Genomic DNA, 19778 nt, shown 5'->3' with positions numbered 1-19778 from the left:
TGAAAATTCAATCTGCCAGTAAGAACCCCGTAGGTCAACACTGGACACATACTGCACAACATGAAACAGTTGTAATTGTTCCTCTAAATTTTCAGGACAGGTTGTTATTGGGACAACAATTTTGTCAATTTCCCAGGCGTTAAGAACGAGCCTCACTGTGTTATCTGCCTTTTTTACTGCGAGTAGTGGGCTGCAGTATGGTGATAACGAGGTCTCAATAATATGGCAAGACAATATCCTTTTCATCTCCTGAGTTACCACCTATCTTTGCGACCGCGGTATGAAAGATATGTTCTTGCAAAGTGTGTTGTGGGGCCGAATATCCATGTGGTACTGATACTTTCTAATAACTCTGGGTCTTTTATTGAATACACATCCATATTCAAATAATAAACTTCCAAGTTCTTCTTTTTGTTGCGGAGAAATCTCTGTGCACTTTTCTACCCTATTTTCGATTTCATCACGCTCCACTTGTTGGCACCACTGTTCTGTAGAGTCATGGCAGTGAAACGCGTTGACCTTCAAAATTTGAATGTGTTTGCTTTTACGAGGCTTACCAATCCTACCTTTAACCCTTGTTACATCTATTACACAATTGTGATCATTGATAAACAGATGACATTCTCCACATTCTAAATCAACTTTAGCACACTGTTCCCTCAGGAAATCCAGTCTGAAAACATATCATTTTGTCAACTCTTCGGCCACCAGGAAAATCTCCTCAATCTATACTTCGCTCATGGTTTCCACTTTAATCAGCTTGGATTTACCACCTATGCCACCTCGTATTGAGATGCGGGGTGCTGGGTAGGTTCACAGGGCCTTGTTACTGTCAATCTCTTTGGAAACGGCTTTCGATATCACATTAATCTTGGCACCAGTGTCCAGTAAGTTATTGATCGGAATTTTTCCTACTAGCGCCTGTATACTTGCTTGAACTATGCCATCCTGCTCGTACAAACAGGGTATTTCATCGTTTGTCAACACTTCACGTATGTCAGCTTCATCTTAGTATCTCAGTAAATTGTTATGTTGATTGTATGGATCGCCGCCACGACTATCCATGGCCAACATTGGAGGGTATAATGTGACCACGTTTAGCTTAATGCCACATTACTGTCGGTTGGTGTCTTATTCGTCACTTCCATAATGTTTTCGGCCAGTCCGTTATTTATACGTTGCGCATCTCGATCATTATTTGGTTCTGAGTTCACAGGGATAATATTATTTTGTGCCAGAAATTGAAATGGTTGGTTTGTCTGAGCATTCTACCATAGAATATTTCTGGGATCGGCTAAGTTGTTATTGCTATTGTGCTGTGGTCGATACTGGTTATACGCGTTTCCCCACTGATTTCTACCATCCTGCCCATTCCAGTTTCGATTTCCATTGCCAGAATAACTAGAATAATTCCTATTACCATTCTTCCTCTCTCTTTTAAAGCCATCGTTGTAATTAGAATTGTAATTGGAATTAAAATTGCCTCAAGCAATCAGGTTTTGCATTCGACAAAAGCTGGTCGTAGCGCACCCGCATGATCGGCATTGTTGAAGCCGTATTGCGCTTGGTGCAACCGAGACTGATTTGCGCCACCGTTACGATAGCTATTTGGCTGTTACAGCCGTGCCTCGCGTCTTTATAAATCAACTCTATGAAATCTGAGGTCGATAAGAAGTACTCCAAATTGCACTCAGGTGTCTGTACAAGTTTTTCTCTAATGTTAATGGGCAGTTTGGCTTTCAAATTCCTTATAACATCAGTATGTGAAACTGATTCATCCCAGACACGCGTTTTGGTTAGATAGTTTTCGAAGTATTTTCGTAAAGATCCAAACTTTGGATTGTATTGTCCAGGAGCGAACACCGGTTACCTCAATCGTTCCTGTACACAACGCAACCAGTACTTAGAAAGAAGCCGGCGGGGTGGCCGAGCGGTTCTAGGCGCTTCAGTCTGAAACCGCGCGACCGCTACGGTCGCAGGTTCGAATCCTGCCTAGGGCATGGGCGTGTGTGACGTCCTTAGGTTAGTTAGGTTTAAGTAGTTCTAAGTTCTAGGGGACTGATGACCTCAGATGTTAAGTTCCATAGTACTCAGAGCCATTTGAACCATTTTTAATTTAGAAAGAAAAGCGTTTTCAAATTGCTCTTATGTTTGGCAAGTTTCAGACATTTCGGTCACTCTCAGCGCACCATCGCCTTGAATGTATCCGGTAACATACTGAATTCATTTGCAGTTCAGCCCATACCTTGTGTTACGTTATATATATCAAAAAAATTATATATATTTTTTATTTTTTATTTATCTGCATGAATCTTTCTCTCAGGGACATTATCTGTTCTTATCACGTTTACTTATGTGCATAAGTAAATATGAAATGGGATCTTGAAGGGCCGCTGTTATTCATGTACCGACTTTAGATTTTGAACATGATGACTAAAATATAGTTGCTGTTAAATGAATTGAATGTAATTTTATTAATTTCTATTTATTGATTTAAAAGCAAGGCTCGAGAGAATTTCTATTTCTGCAGTGGAGTGGCCAAGATAAAACTTACTGAACTCATGGAATCTGTATAATTTAAAAAATGAACCGTTAAATTAATTTTATGTTGCAATTCAGAAAGGTTCTTGCATTGAAATCACTCGCATTTACAGTTACTGTTAACACTTTGAAAAATAAATTAATATTTCGGTGCATAATGGCGCGCCAGAGGCTGCATCGGAAGATGAGCTTCCCGCAGCGCATATTACTGAAAAAAAAAAAATGCTTATTAAAAAAAATTTGCTGCTGCGACCATTTAAGGTGACAACTATTACAAAGAAATTCATTTTGTGATAACAATAATTAGTTTATTTTAGCAGAATACAGAATAACTTACATAAAATATGTGTAGCCGCTCAATGGCTGCCTTCCATATTGCGAAACAAAACAGCGTGTGTACCATAAAGTACATCCGTATAATCACGTCTCTTAGCGACCCTTTTTTATTTTCATAGACAGGTTTAAAATAAAGATGCTACTTTTAAATTATCGCTGCATATAAGTTTTTTTCAAGAACATTAACTTTATCTTTTATTCTAATTATGTTCATAAAATACGTTAAGTGTTTACAAATAATTTTTAGTTTACCCTTAACATTTCACAATATTGTTCACTGCTTACAACCGATAAAAATGTCAATATTTATGTGACGTACTGTCGAATGGCCCCCCTAGTGAGGGTGTACATAATACAGTCCACTGTTTATGTACAGACTCACTACGGTTTTATATTTAGTTCAGTTTTGTGGAGGGCCAAAAATTTATGTTTGGCCAACCTATTTCAATTCACTGTTCAATACCCTGTTCATTACACAATTATGGATGTCATACATAATTCACAATTACAGGTGAATATGTCTATCAGTCCCATCTGTCTTTCTGTTTTGAATAGGAACAATCCGGTATCTTACAGACCCGAGGCACTTTGACTTACGCTCCCCCATTCGGGTTACAGGCATGAGGGAGAAAATGGACCAAAAAAAACCCCTCCCAGAGTTTTGGTACTACAGTTATTTTGCTTTTACATTGAATATGTAGCACATGCACACAAATTAACAGACAACCATATACATATACATTTACATTACAAAAATTCATCATTAAATCATGAAATTACATAATGTACAACAGTCTTTTTTCTTTTGTACAGATAGTTGTTTTAGTCTTTATGTTTTTGAGTAGTTATGTTTGTTACAATTTTACATGGTGTATCAGTTTATCATCGACTACAACATTTTTGGATCTGATCGAAGTAAACGTTACCGACGGCGGTTTGTTGCTCGTCTGGCGGTGTGTCACTGGTGGCGTAGACGGTAGCGAGCGTGACTGCTTGATGCAGCCGGCGCTCGTCCATTGACCCAAGCGGTGACGTAGGCGCGAACAGCTGCCCGGTCAGTGAGTGGGGCACCGCGCCCACTGCACGGACAGGACAACCGCCGATCGCTCGCCGCGCAACATGTAAACATTTCACTGAGAATCAGTTCATCAGCATAATAAAGTAAATAAATATACATGCTATAAGTGTTGGAAGACACTCCACAGTCACTCGTGTTCACTGTTTATGGAATGCATTGTAAGAATGTATGAACGAACGAGTTCCAGGTCTTTAAATAAGTTCTGGTTCGAACTCACACATTTTACACTGATTTAACATAACTGCAGTTTTAAGCTAAGTGTTCACTTGATCACAGTACGCACTGTCACCATGGTGAGTGTTCAGCTGAGTACGTCGCAGTGACACTTTTCGCTTCATACCACTTGGCCTGCATCACTTCTAGCATGCATCTGCCGGCCCGGAAACCACAGTTTGCTGTGCGTTACCTATAGTGTATTTTCACAGTCCACTGCTATGGCTCTGTTTATCAGAAGTCTCACTTCTTTGCAGAATCATTTATCCACACTGTGAATGTCTATCATGTTCCGCATATAAATTGTTTTCTGTGAAAGGCACACCATTTGAGCTATTAGTTTTTATTCTTTTGTTCACCATGCTTTCAGAACAGTCTTCCACTGTTAAACCCAGTCACACATGTTGTGTTCTTGCACAGAGATTTCTCCACAACAGAAAGAAGAACTTAAAAGTTTATTATTTGAATATGGACGTGTATTAGATAAAAGGCCCGGAGTTATTAGAAAGTATCAGTACCACTTGGATATTCGGCACCACAACATGCTTTGGAAGAACACGTATTTCATACCACGGTCACAAAGAGAGGTGGTAACTCAGGAGATAAAAAGGATGTTGTCTTGCCATATTATTGAGACCTCGTTATCACCATCCTGCAGCCTGCTACTCGTGGTAAAAAAGGCAGATAACACAGTGAGGCTCGTACTCGATGCCCGGGAAATTGACAAAACTGCTGTCCCAATAACAACCTGTCCTGAAAATTTAGAGGAACAATTACAACTGTTTCATGTTGTGCAGTATGTGTCCAGTTTTGACCTATGGGGTTCTTACTGGCGGATTGCACTGTCACCTGAAAGCAGAAAGTACACAGCCTTTATTTTTGCAGGCAGTTCCTACCAGTACTGCGTTTTACCCTTTCGGTTGGATGTTAGTGCTGGATTCTTTATAACTGCAGTTGGCACTGTATTAGGGCCTGAGCTCGTAGAAAAGCTCACTGTGAATATTGATGATGTATTAACCGCATTATCTACCTGGGATGAGCATTTAGAATTATTATAGAGAATACTACAGAGATTTTCGGCAGCTGGTGTAACAGCGAATCTTAAGAAAACAAAGTTTGTTACGAAAAACATTAAATTTTTAGGTCACATAATTTCACCTGCTGGAATAAAGCCTGGTCCTGACAAATTACTGGCGATTAAGAATTTTCGTGTACCTCTCACAAAACGGCAGCTAAAAGCATTCATGACTTTGTGTTCTTTCTTCCGCCGTTTTTTACCTAATCACCTGCTAAATTGTACTGCTTTGTTAGAATTGTTAAGGAAAGACAGGCAGTGAATCTGGACACAGCAGTGCTGGACGACTTCAAGGACATAAAACATGCTCTGGTAAACCCTAACATTCTTGGCCAGCCAGACATGAGCCAAGACTTTTGTATCGCAACCGATGTATCATTTTCAGGTTTAGGTGCCTGCCTCTTTCAGATGGCCGAAGGTGGGGGCACCGAAGATTTGAAAGTGATCAGTTTCGCTGGCAGGACACTTATTGAATATGAATGCAGGAACTCAACAACAGAGTTTGAGGCTCTCTCTATTGTGTGGGAATATAAGAAATTACATTATTATTTGTTTGGTAAGCAGGTGCGTGTATACAGCGATCATCAAGCACTTAGGTTTTCTACTAACGTATAGGTTGTTCCACAATCGGCTTGCAAAGTGGACTCTGTTCTTACAAGCATACGATTTTTAAATTATACATGTGAACGGTGAAGACAACGTAATTGCTGATGCCTTATCACAATTACCTCATGGTTTACCTGAATTCGAGGAATTGGTAGAACACAATAATGAGTTTAGAATTATGCTTATCAAGGACACTGAGAATAGAAAATATTTTTTGTAGATGTGTAATATGGCTAAACTGCAAGAGGAGTATCGGCGGTGGAAAAAAGTAAGGTTTCAGTTAAGCAACAATCTACAAGTACCTGTGCGGCAACACTACTAACTGTATCATGATTGTTATTTTATAGGAAAAACCCTGACAGCGATTTGTGGTCTGTTTGGATTCCCGAAGCGTGTGAAGAGAATTTAATTTGGCACATTGATTTCACTTGGGGACACTACAGTGACCGTAAGTGCTGTAAGAAGTTAAATGTTTGCAGCTATTTTCCTAATATGCTCAAACACGCCCAGAAAGTTTTAAAAACTTGTATTGTTTGCCAGAAGGCTAAGCCTTCCAACAGGAACTGTGAAACAGTACTACATCCTATACTGCCAAATTTGTATTGGTGTTACAGGACCCCTGCCCTCTGCTCAAGGTGGTGTTAAGTAAACTGTATGCCCCAAAATTTACGGCAGCTAAGTCTATCATCAAACGTATGCTACATGACTACTTTCCCTCTGTTGGGAAACCTCAAGTGATTTTATCTGACAATGCAGCTAATTTTACCTGCGAGGCTTAGAAACAATTTTTAAGGGAGCAGCAGATTCAGCAAATTTTGATATGAAAGTATAGCCTGCAGTCTGATTCCATTGCAAGAATTTTCTTGTATTTACAATATTTTACTCAACATAGGTGGGAGATATTTTGTGTGTGATGAGAACTGTGAGGTGACAGAGGGCACGATGATTATTAATACAGGTGCATACTAGTGCAGTGAAGAAGCAAACAACATGAGACATGCACAGTACACTGACACACACTCATTTCAAATGCAATTATCAATCTCTGTCAATAAATTATTTTAGCACTGTGTAACTGTTTGTCTAAACCAAATAAAGAAACTTCAAATTTCATAAACATTTCTCTGTTAGTGCTTTGTGTATTATACGAAACTGTCATAATTTTCTAGGCATCTGTACCACCAGTGAAGGTGGTTCATAGACATATCCAAACCAGCGAAATTAAAATTATTAATATTTATTCAGTCTGAAAGCGAAATCTAAATTATTACATATGTAGCATCATGTCTGTGTACATCAAGTTTTTGTGATAGTGAGTCATCCAAAGTTTGTTTGCTTTTGGAATCAGATATTTTATGCATATAATGGTAATACAATTAATGTTTTAAATCATTGTGAAGCGAGGTTCGTATAATTCAGTCACTTAGCCAGTATTTTTTGATACCTCTGGTAGTTTTATATTCTCACAAGGATACTGTTAGTTAGGGAACTGAAAGAGATAGGACCTGGCTAAACCGAAAGAACCAGAGTTTGCTGAGAGCTTCAGAGGGAGCATTAGGGAACGATTGATGAGAATGAGGGAAAGGAATACACAGATGAAGAAAGGACAGCTGTGCAAGAAAAAAATAGTGAAGGCAGCAGAGGATCATGTACATTAAAATACGAGGGCTAGAAGAAATCATTGGATCACACAGAGAGAATGAATTTAATTTATGAAAGGAGAAAATATAGAAAAGCAGTAAATGAAGCAGGTGAAAGAGAATAGAAACATCTAAAAAATGAGATTGGCAGGAAGTGCAAAATGGCTATGCAGGAATGGCTAGAGGACAAATGTAAGAATTTAGAGTGTGTATCACTAGGGGAATGATAGACAACATCTAGTGGAAAATTAAAGATACCATTGGAGAAAAGAGAACCACATATATGAATACCAAGAGCTCATATGGAAAGCAATCCTAAGCAAAGAAGGGGAAGCAAATGGATGGAAGGAGTACATACAGGGTCTATACAAGGGAGATGTACCTGAGGGCAGTATTATGAAAATGGAAGAGGATGTAGATGAAGATATGATGGGACATATGATACTGAGTGAAGAATTTGGCAGAGCACTGAAAGACCTAAGTCGAAGCAAAGCCCTGGGCGTAGACAACGATCTGTTAGAACTGCTGATAGCCTTGGGAGAGACAGCCATGACAAAACTCTTCCATTTGGTGAGCTAGATGTGTGAGACAGGCGAAATACTCTCAGACTTCAGGAAGAATAAAATAATTCCAATCCCAAAGAAATCAGTTGCTGACAAGTGTGAAAATTACCAAACTATTAGTTTAATTAGTCATGGTTGCAAAATACTAACACAAATTCTTTACAAAAGAATGGAATAACTGGTAGAAGCCGACTTCAGGGGAGATCAATTTGGATTCTGGAGAAATGTAGGAACGCGCAAGGCAATACTGCCACTGCAACTTCTCATAGGAGATAGGTTACGAAAAGGCAAACCTACATTTATAGGATTTGTAGAGTTAGAGAAACCTTTTGACAATGATGACTAGAATACTCTCTTTCAAATTTTAAATGTAGGAAGGGCATACTTACAGAAGCTTTTGAAATGTGGTGTTACAGAAAATGCTGACGATTAGATGGAAAGATCACGTAACTAATGAAGAGGCACTGAAATGAACTGAGGTGAAAAGAAATTTGTGGTACAACATGATGAGAAAAGGAATCGTTTGGTAGGACACATTCTGAGACATCAGGAGATCACCAATTTAGCACCGGAGGGAAGTGTGGGGGGTACAAATTGTAAAGGGAGACGAAGAGATGAATACAGTAAGTAGATTCAGAAGGATGTAGGTTGCCGTAGTTACTCAGAGATGAAGAGGTTTGTACAGGATAGAGTAGAATGGAGAGCTGAATCAAACCAGCCTTCAGACTGAAGACCACAACAACATACTGTTAGTGACCATTATAGTTTCTACAGAGATTAATACAAAGAAGAAAATTTTAACACAAGGAAGTGTAGTGTGTAAGCAATTGTTTTTGCTTACAATGGTTCCTAATTTGTGAAGGATGAAACTACTTTTAACAGCTTTCTATATACCTGCTGAGCATGTGCCCAACACGCTAATTTGAGATTAAGGTGTATGACTAGTCACCTGGCAGAGCATACTTATTACCTCCACCTATGAGTTCGTGACGGAAAACGTAAATAGCAACAGCTTAAATGTTATTTGAAATATAGATGTCACGTGAAAAACAATTAAGAGTACTTGTTATATCTACTTCCTTTCTCACTTTAAATATGGGGTTATCTTGTGGGGTAAATTGGTGGCAGCTAAACGTGTTTTCACAACACAGAGAAGGCTGATAGAATCATAAAGGATGTAAACATAGAAACGCCTGTAAGTCCCTATTTAAGAGTTTAGGTACTCTACCTCTACCGTGTATTTGAATCATGGAGACTAGTTTTTTTAAAACTAATGAAATGGGAAAAAAATAACAGACTATTTAAACAGTGACAACCATCGCCATAACAATGTTTTTTGTTGTTGCTGTTGTCTTCAGTTCGAAGACTATTTTGATGCAGCTCCCCACACTACCTTATCCCGTGCAGTGCTCTTCACCTCCGAATAACTGCCGTAACCTATACAATTTTGAACTATTTTCATCTTTTTAACAACTTAAACTTATAAAAAGATATTAATTTCCGGTAGCAAAAATAAAGAAACAAAAAATAACAAATAAAGTAAACGAAATGAGAATAAGCAAGCTACATGGAAGTAGACAACCGTAGCACACGTCTTAGCAGCTACTCTCAGAACGGTAAACAGACACAATCAGGTGTTTTCTGGAGCTGGTTGAGTATAGTCACGTGATGTCTATTTCGTATCCAAAGCGAAAGCGCAGCCAAGTGTTTTACTGGCGCGAGACAATTCCATCCAATTTGGACTTACATCTTTGGTAGTTTTATGAATACTCATTGGACTTTAGCGCGCGAAAATACAGTCGTCTGCTTTGAAGAGAGCGATGTGTGAAAGTTGTGTAAGGGTGTGTGGTATTTAATGTTGCAGTGATCGTACTGTCACATTATTTACTACTATAGAGTGTTTGACAGTTGGACCAGGTACTATCGATTTGCTTTCAGGCCTTGATATTTAAAGATTAAATAGCGAGCTGACTCCAATTATGTGATATTGTATCGTCATTTTCACGCAACGTATGATAGCGTAACACTAGCGACATATATTTTTGAGACAATAGTGCTAATGTATACCTTCATTTTCGTAATTCAGCTTAAGGAGTGCATAAAATAACCAAATAAATTTGTGTTAGGTTTTCTTTGTTATGCTGTTAAATGATTCTGCCTTAATATTTTAACCGGGCGAGGTGGCGCAGTGGTTCGCATGCGAATATGTATGCGGAGCGAGGTGGCGCAGTGGTTAGCATTTCGGATTCGCGTGCTAGAGGACAATTAAAGTCCTCGTGTGCACATCCGGATTCAGGTTTACCGTGGTTTCCGTAAATGACTCCAGGTTAATTTCAGGATCGCTCCTTTGAAAAAGACATGGCCGCTTTCCTTCTCGATCCTTTGTAATCCTGGCTTGTGTTACACCTCGAGTAACCGCGCTGTCAATCTTACTTCCTCCTTTTTGAATATTGTAAACGGAGAGATACATGTAGAAGTATACTGTTTTACCACAAATGTCGCATGGTGTGATGTGTATGACGGTGGCGATGTATCTCTGCTGCTAGTTACAGAAACGATGATTTGTGGTTACATACATATTTTATTATTGTTACAACCTGTTTTCAAATATTGCCCATTTGATCAAAATCTGTGGGTAGGAGGACGAGAAAGATCTATGGGGAAACAAAATTGAGGTTCTGTGTATGGTGGTTTTTACTTGTGTATGTGACTATCCTATAGATGATCATAACAAAATCCGAAGTATGACATTAGATTTCAAGAAGTGGTGAACTTGTATCTGGTACAAAGATAACTCATAAACAAAGTTCCTAGTTAATTCGTTTATGTGTTCATTCAGTGTCCTGTGGTTCCCCTTATCAAGGAGAATCTTGAGGGTCATAAAACAAAAATATATGGCTGAAGTTACATATTGGACCCATATGAAATCGTGGTTGTGGTGACAGACTGATTTCTAATGCAGCCCAAGGTTGGAAGGTGACAGTTTGATTGCAAGTCGCTGAAGCCAACAAATGTGGAAGCAGAAGATATGGTTGTGGTAACTAATTGACTGGTAGCAAATCCTAATGTTTAAGTGCCAACTGTTAGAATCTCCATTAATATGAAAGGCTGCAAAAATTCATGTGAAAATGCTGAAGCATTGACATTGCCATTGACTGTAGACAGTCAAAATGACAGAAACAAGTATTTCATCTACATCCATTATTTTCACTGTTATCCTAAACATGCATCCATCTCAAACAGACAACACCAATCTCATAATGGAAAATACATTCAAAATAATGGCAAAACAAATATGAGAGACACCTATGGAAACTTGGGGGCTTTAGGTGGAACAATCTCTCCATTACATATGAACCAAATCCAAATATCCATTGACCCCACATTACATAAATACTAAAGAATCAATGTATATACTGAACTCCACTGTACCAACTAATGTGAAGCAGGAGCTTTGGGGAGGGGGAGGGAGATACATTTCTGCTAGTTCACGAATTCACACAACCTAAAATGAACACAATACACACTGATGACGAATAAACAGTGCACACAAACCAAATTTTATGACTATATAAACATATATCTTGTATCGCTAACTTCAGTTAGCCATTACTGAAAAAATGAAGTCAACAATACCCACGAAGCTCGCATCAGTACATTTGTAATATGAATGAAAACTAAATAAATACATTTTAACAACATATAAATCAAGAAACTTCATTGTACAAAAAATATTGACCACAAGATAATACCACCATTCAGTAAATAAATAAAGAGCCACAAAAATAATTAAATAAACATTTACTCCATCTACTTTCCTCCAAAGACCTGCACATCTCCCACACTTGAAAATCCCTCTCAGTACCCATATGCCTACTAAAAAACACCAATAAAACTAAAATTAAGTTTTAAAAATTGAAATAATCTTTTCAGGATAAGCCAAACTAACTTAAAACTTCCTCCCTTGGCTCCTCTCCCAAATCCCTCCCAAACAGTGGCACAGAAAACTGCACCATTACCCCAAATTCCAAACTACAATCACAAAACTCACATCTTATAATGTACCCTCCCCTCCTCAGCTCAACAAACTAACTTTGGTCTATAAATTTTCCCCATAAGTTTTAAGAAACTCTGAGAAGAAATTGCGCATCAAATACTTCTGTCATCAATATTCTTCTAAATTAGTGTGCAAGGCAGAAGACTGCCTTTTTCTCCCTCCCAAAAAAAAAAAAAAAAAAAAAAAACAATAATTTAACTGCCCCCAATTTCCCTCTTATGTTTGTGCAAACCACAGTTTCATCATTTTTAAATTCCAGTTTATGTTTAACAGTCATATTTTATCCTCAAATCTCTATAGGAAACAAAAATTTCAAAATAACAGTTGACCCCTACCCAAAAGCATCCACAGGAGACTGTGACTGGTATGTGATGCAGCAACCCTCACCATTTTGATTCCTGTCCCACAATGGTTTCTCTTAATATAGTGTACTAAAGCACCATATTATTGCTTAAAATTAATGGTATATGTTGTAGCAACCATTATCGACGACTGTTAAAATTCAAAGCCATATCCAGTGTATTAGCCCACAAAACAACCTTTTCTAAATCGCAACAAAACCACTTCACTGACATCAAAACTCAACATTAGAGTGTGCCACCCCAAGCAACACATCTGCTAAAAAGCTGTCTCTTCTCACATCTTATATTGACAATACACTGACTGCTGTGCAAATTATTCTTATCTTCTAATCTGTGTCTGTTTCCTCTTACTTTTGCATCATATTGTTATCACCTTCCCTTTCAAATGGGAAGAAAGTCAACCGTGATTCAATCTTTACTTTGGTGCTTGTCTAGATTTTAGCTACAGGATAATTATCATCAGGGCACATGTGTCTCACTTCATATGCGCTGGTGATTGCTATCTTGTAACTGAAATCGAGGTCTGCAATAAAGTGCAGATTGAATCACACCTGATTACTGACTTCCTCTTTGAATTAAATCGGTCACTGTCCACAAAGGTTCCAATGAAATCCAACCTGAAGCAGTTTCCTTTCTTCATATAGCAATTTCAGATGTTCCTCCCTCGTACAACCTTTCCTTCTTGGCTTAGTACTGGCTTGTCAATTGAGTGCTTGATAGCTGTACAGCTGTTTCTCTTTTCTCCAAACTGAGTGGATTTGTGCAGTGATAAACACACTGGACTCGCATCTCACATTCCAGAGGACGACTCTTCAAACCCATGTCTGGCTGTACTGATTTAGGTTCTCCATAGTTTCCCTAAATCAATTAAGGCAAATGCCAGGATGGTTCCTTCGAAAGGAAATGGCTGCTTTCCTTCTTCAGTTTCCTCTAATCGAAGCTTGTGCTCCATCTCTACTGACCTAGTTGTCGACAGGATGTTAAACACTTATTATGGACTACTTATCAGACTCAGTTTTGGATATCTATATTCCAGTTTGTATTTCAGTTGCTTCATATGTGTTTCCACTTTCCATAAATTAAATTTAATATCTCCTGTATTGTCCAAGAGCTGCTGTTGAGCCTTTTTCTTTGGAAATACGGAAGCGTCCGATTCTGCCCGTCTGCTTTGACCCATGACGTCACAAATATGGCGGAAACAAAAACAAACACACACACTTTCCACAAGAAGCCTAATGACACTAACGGGACAAGTGTGGAAAATGGGGTGTTTTGGGTGGGGGTAAACTAAATATAAACAAATTTAGACGCCTTGCGTAGCTACAACATGTAAGCGAAGACAGCCATGCATGAATACCCACCCACCACCCCAGAGGTCGTAACCCCTGCAACCCATAGAAGATAAAGATGCTTCAGTAGCTGATTAGTGTTTTTTGTCTTAAAAAAAAAATCTCACGGGATAGAACGAACAGATCAGAAAGATAAATATAATAAACTAAAACAGAAATTGGAGGAAACAGATAATTAAAATAAGTAATAAGTGTTTTTAAATTTAAAAAAAAAAAAACTCACGAGATAGAACGAACAGATCAGAAAAGTAAATAAAATAAGATAAAACAGAACTGGAGACAGCCACACTCAAACCAAACTCCGCGCCGTCGTGACGTCACACACGACAACACCCTTACGTCACGGGTCAAAGCCGACGTGTGGGATCGGACGCTTCTGTCGACCCTTTTCTTTTTATGTGGTTTTTCCTGTGCTGTCTTTACTATTTCATCTCTCATAGCTGCTCATTCCTCTTCTGTTACATTCCTTTCCCTGTTTCAGTTAGTTGCTGCCTAATACTGAAACACTCAGTCGTTTCTGATTGTTGCAACTTATCCAGATCTCATCTCCTTAATTTCTTACCTTTTACTAACTTGTTTGCTATCTGGTTTTTTCAATTTTTCTCAAAATACCACTATGTATTCTATATGAAACTTTGTGGTATTCCATATCTCTCTTGCTCCTGTAAGATCTTTTGTCACGTTCCTGAAACCAAGGGTTTGTAATGATTATGTAGTGTACTGTATCAAATTGTAAAAAGTAACTCCCCCCTTTTTTTCCCCCATTATGTGTTACACTGTTTTTCTCTCTCTTTGTGCTATCAGGTTCAGCTCTCCATCACAATTAAATGTGTCTCTCACAAACTGAGTAATCCCCCTTTTTTTTCCCCATTATGTGTTACACTGTTTTTCTCTCTCTTTGTGCTATCAGGTTCAGCTCTCCATCACAATTAAATATGTCTCTCACAAACTGAGTAATTTCTTGTGTATCTTCATACATTAATTCAGTCTCTTCACATCTGTGAAACTAGTAGGCATGTGTACTTTTACTTCTATTTGCGTTTGTCACTTTGTGATTATTTTGATTCTGATAACCCATTCACTACAGTGTTTATAGTAGTGAACGCATGTTTTGCCTTTCTTGTCCTGTGATTGTGTTCCCTGCCAGACAAGATATTTACTGTGTGTGAGTAAATATTGGCTGTTATCATAAGTCCAGTAATGACAGCAGTGAGGCAGGACTGTTACACTGCTAACCATTAATGAGCTAATACTGTTTGCTAGGATATTTTAGGTTGGTGCATAAGCTTGTAGCGTTTTTGTTTTCTGTGTTGGTATTCTGGTTGCTAAGGGCTTATTTAGCAATTGTCATTTTTTATTTGTAATTCACTGTTGCTATTTGAGTTTACATGTTGTCATTTGGAGATACTGAGAGGAGCTGTGGATGCTAGAAAATGGAGTCCTGACTGGAGAAATTGGAACATTTCTGACCTGTTGTTCTGTTTGAGTTCAATAAAGGGGTGACAGCTATGGAAGCAGCCAGAAATATTTACAGTTTATAGGCGTAATGCAATTGGGCAGAGCACAGCGAGAAAATGGTTTTCTTGTTTTAGGAAGGATTGTTTTGACATTAGTGACTCTTCACGTTCAGAAGACCTTCAGTGTTTGTTGAAAATAGTTAGTGTAGTCAAGAAGTAGCAAATGTGATGAAATGTGATCATTCCACCATCATACAATATTTTTATGCAATGAGAAAGGTTCAAAAATCAGGTGCAGCAGTACCACATGTTCCAAGCCAAACACACAGAAATTGTGGGTGGCCAAATGTACATCTCTGCTTGCTTGTCATCAGATGACTCATGAATAACACCGACCATTCCTATCCTGTATCGTTACTGGTGACGAGAAATGATGTCTTAATGCTAATATAAGGAAAAGAAAATGATTGTTGAGTCCAAACAAAGCAGCAACTCCCATACAAAGACCTGCAAACATCCACAAAAGATAATGTAATGCATCTGGTGGAACAGTGATGGTGTGGTGTACTACAAATTGTTCCCCGTGTCGAACCATCACTGCTGACATTTATTGTCAACAATTGAGATGTCTTGCAGACACAATTCAAGAAATGTGACCAGGAAGGCTGTGAGAAGTGATGCTACTCCATGATAACGCCTGCCTGCATCCTACTAGACTGAGAAAAACACACTATACACAAGTTGGGTTGGGAAGTCATTCCACACCCACCTTATTCCTTGATCTTGTACCCTCAGATTTCACCTTTTCACTTTGTGTCAAACAACCTTCAAGGAAGTTCCTTTCTAGATGAAGCGATCCGAACATGACTCGACGAGCTCTTCGCCTCAAAACAGTGTGATTTCTACAGTCGTGGAATTGAAAAGTTACCCCAACATTGACAAGACTGTTGTAAATAGTGAAGCAGAATGTATTATTGGTGATTGAAGTCTGTGTTATGTGCATGAAAAATGCTATGAGCTTACATAGTAGGTAGGAGGAGTAACACCATCTATATCTTGTTTGTATGTAAAGATTATGCTGTGGGTTTCTCATTTAGAAATCACATTTGGATGTTAGAAATCACATTTGGATGTTGCTTTGTTTGGGAGAAGATTGTGCCTCATGTGAGCAGGATAAACATCTATCAGCATATGTCAGAAATACACAATGACAGGATTATTTTCTGCTGAGACCACAGTTTATCATTCCACAATTTTGGTGCTCACATTGTGGGTCCCATGACTGTCATTCAGATCTGGAATTGATGTATTTGTAACGCCATACTAGTACTTATGAGCAACATCAATTTTTGCTTGTTCATTTAATATTGAACAGCCATACACATATCTTGAGTTAGGAGGTAGTTTTGTTTGTCACACCTCATCTTTCCAGATGTGTCTCAGTTCCGAAAAGCGTCACATTGCATTTATCCCTCTCATATGGCAAAGCATTTGGTGTGGTGGAATGGGATGCCATTGGGTATGCAACACAGTTACCTCGGATTTGCATAGCCATTAATTTGGACAGCCAGTGATAACATTTGGAATGTGATGATGATGCACCTGTAGTTGTCACTCGAGCTTAATTTGTCTTTGTCTTACTCAACATACAGCTGTTGAGGCTGTGAGAGGTAGCAGCTGTGTGTACTAAATTTCACTGTATAGCCCTGAATACCTGATATTACATTCATGTGTTCTTAATAGTGTACTGTATATATACAATAGGAAAAAATTATGTTATTTGGTGTCCTTTCTGCAGCTGCAATTTTAATAGCCAGCCCCATTTTAAGGAGAAGCAGATTTTGCACAACTGAGAGTACATTTCAGGATGTGTGTCAGTGAATAATGGAACTGTGCAGGAAGAGAGAGAGAGAGAGAGAGAGAGAGAGAGACCAACCAACCAACCAACCAACCAACCGACTGTCCATCAGTGATTGCAGTTCTTCATGAAAACTCTAAACTTGTGTAGAATATAGTTTAGGCAGCCATGTTAAAGCTTGGGAGTCAGTCAGATAATTATTCAGTGTGGATTCTTTTGCTGGGTAGGGGCTTGGTGACCTCGGGGTTCCTGAGACGAAGACTGGTCAGAGCTCCCAGTTCTCTGTCACCATAAGCTCTGGGCATGCTTCAGCAACCACCAAGTTGTGTGTCACAGGGAATGGAGATCTTGGCTTTACTGTCCGGATCGTGAGATTTGTAAAAACCTGTATAAAAAAAACCCTCAGTCTTGAGGTTTGCTGCGCTCGGATGAGATGCATGGTTGTTGAGGTGGAACAGTTGCTAGCTGGAAACCTCTGGGGAACCTGCCACACCTCAGATGTTCGTGGGACTTAAATGGATCCTCTGAAATTTGCTTTTCCTCCACCCAGCAGAAAGAATGTACCACTGGAAGGTACCCCATCTAACAAGAGGGCTCGTGTAACAAGTCCTGATTGACAAGTTCATTCGAAAAGTACAGTATTTAGTAACAGAGTGCATGCTGGTCCTTGGAATGTGTTTTTAGTAGTGAAATGGAAGGAGGGTACTTTTGAAAAGGTTTCGCCCTTCTATGTACAAAAGGGTTTGGAGGGGATCTGTGGCTCCATATAATCAGTGAAGCATTTGCGCTATGGGACACTGTTAGTGGAAACTTCCAATTCCCAGCAAGCCACTAACCTACAAACAGCTAAGTAGCTCCGAGAGTATGTAATAGACACTGAACTGCACACCACCTTGAATTATAGCAAAGGCATTGTGATGTTCAGGGATCTCATCGAGATTCCCAAGGAGGAACTGCAACGTGAGTAGGCTCCAGGAGGTGTAGTAGACATTTAAAACATCATGAAGAGGATAGATGGGGGTCCTATCAAATCTGATTCTTTTATCCTGACATTCAGTAGCACAAAACTTCCTGAGCATGTTAAGGCTGGCTTTCTTCACCTTAGCATGCGCCTTATTTCCCAAACCAAATGCGCTGCTTCAAAAGCCAGTGACGTGTGGCAACTGTGGTAAGGCCACTCATGAAAGAGTTGGTTGCTCGTCTCCTGCCAAATGTATCAACTGCTCTACCCTGTTTGGAGTAGGGACTGTGAAGGTTCTTTGTAGAGGAATGCAAAGCACAAGCTGAGGCCGAAAAGATATTTAAGTCCATGCGGCCTCCCACATTTGCCACATCTTTTGCTTCAATTCTTCAGAAGCCTATTCCAAAAGCTGATGTCTCTATTCAAACGGAGGTGGTGAGTGTCAATGCACTTGCAAGGCAGCAAGTGTTTCAGAGCCTTTAGTGTCCACTAGAACAGCAGGCAAAGGTAGAGTGGCCAACAAAGATGAGTCCATGGCACCTCCAAAGGCTGAGGCTGTTCAAAAGTCCAGCGCCGCAGCCATTACCCCTCCTACTCCAGCTCCAGCAAACCCCTCGAAACAGCGAGAAGCTACTGTAAAGCAGCAACAGCAGATGAAATCGAGTAGTAAACCGTCGGACCATGTTGATATGATTCTACCTGATGATTCTGCTGACTCTTATTGGAGCTGATGGAGTATGTAGTATGTGTGGGGCAATCATCTCGCCCCATGACTGAACCTCCACCCTCTGCAGTCTCCCCACCCCTGCGTAGAGACAGGACGAAGGTGCTACCTCCTTGATAGATGGCTCCCATACTTCTGTGGAACTTGCAAGGTTTCAGGATGCATGTGGAGGAACTTCGCCTACTGTTTCAGAGTAGACCACTGTGTCTGTGTCTCCAGGAGACTAATTTCACAGTCATACACCTGTGAGCTACAAGGGTATGTACTCCACAAGAAGGACGACCCAAGTGAGAGCGAGCTAGAGGATGTATTTTTGTCAGTACCGACTACCACTCCTCGCCTCACTCACTTACAACGAATTTGTTGCTATATCAGTGCTTGTGCGTCATTCATTCACAGTATGTTCCCTTTACCTGCTGCCACATGATACGCTCAGTGAAGGGCTCTAAACGGCCTTACGCAGCGCCCCCACCCCATCACCCTCTGTGGTGATTTTAATGCACACAATGTGCTTTGGGGTTCTGCAACTACCTGTCCCAGGGGTGGAGCGATTGAGAGGCTTCTTGTGTCATCATGTGCATATTTGCTAAGTACGGGAAAAGCACGTACTTCTGCGTTGCAACTAAGTCATTCTGTGCCATCGATCTCTCACTTTGATTTCCAGCTCTTGCTTCCCCTGCACAATGGGAAGTGGTCAATGACTTGCAGTCACTTCCCAATTTGGATTCACATGCCAGATAGTGGAACCAGAAAGGAAACCACCACGATGGGTGCTCAGTAGAGCAGACTGGAAACTTCATGGACAGCTAGCACAGTTTGAACATTGTGTCAATGTTGTGGAATGGGTGGATCATATTACCAAAGTGATCCACCATGCCGCTGAAGCATCCATTCCACACCCCACGGGTGTCCCTTGTTGGATGACAAATGGGGCTCTGCAATCAGGACTAGGCATGCG

General features: G+C 39.7%; 1 protein-coding gene across 1 annotated transcript in view; it reads left to right on the top strand.

Annotated features, from left to right (window-relative positions):
• Window positions 1-9839: 9839 nt before the first annotated feature.
• The window catches only part of LOC126473348 (origin recognition complex subunit 1), a 125947-nt gene continuing 116008 nt past the window's right edge, over window positions 9840-19778 (top strand). The window contains exon 1 of the mRNA XM_050100344.1: window positions 9840-9969. The gene's annotated coding sequence lies outside the window, so the exon portion shown is untranslated. The remainder of the gene's footprint in view (window positions 9970-19778) is intronic.

This window comes from Schistocerca serialis, chromosome 4, assembly GCF_023864345.2.
Source record: "Schistocerca serialis cubense isolate TAMUIC-IGC-003099 chromosome 4, iqSchSeri2.2, whole genome shotgun sequence".
NCBI lineage: Eukaryota > Metazoa > Arthropoda > Insecta > Orthoptera > Acrididae > Schistocerca > Schistocerca serialis.
The sequence above is the reverse complement of the archived record's forward strand: the minus strand, read 5'-3'. Positions and strand labels throughout refer to the sequence as shown.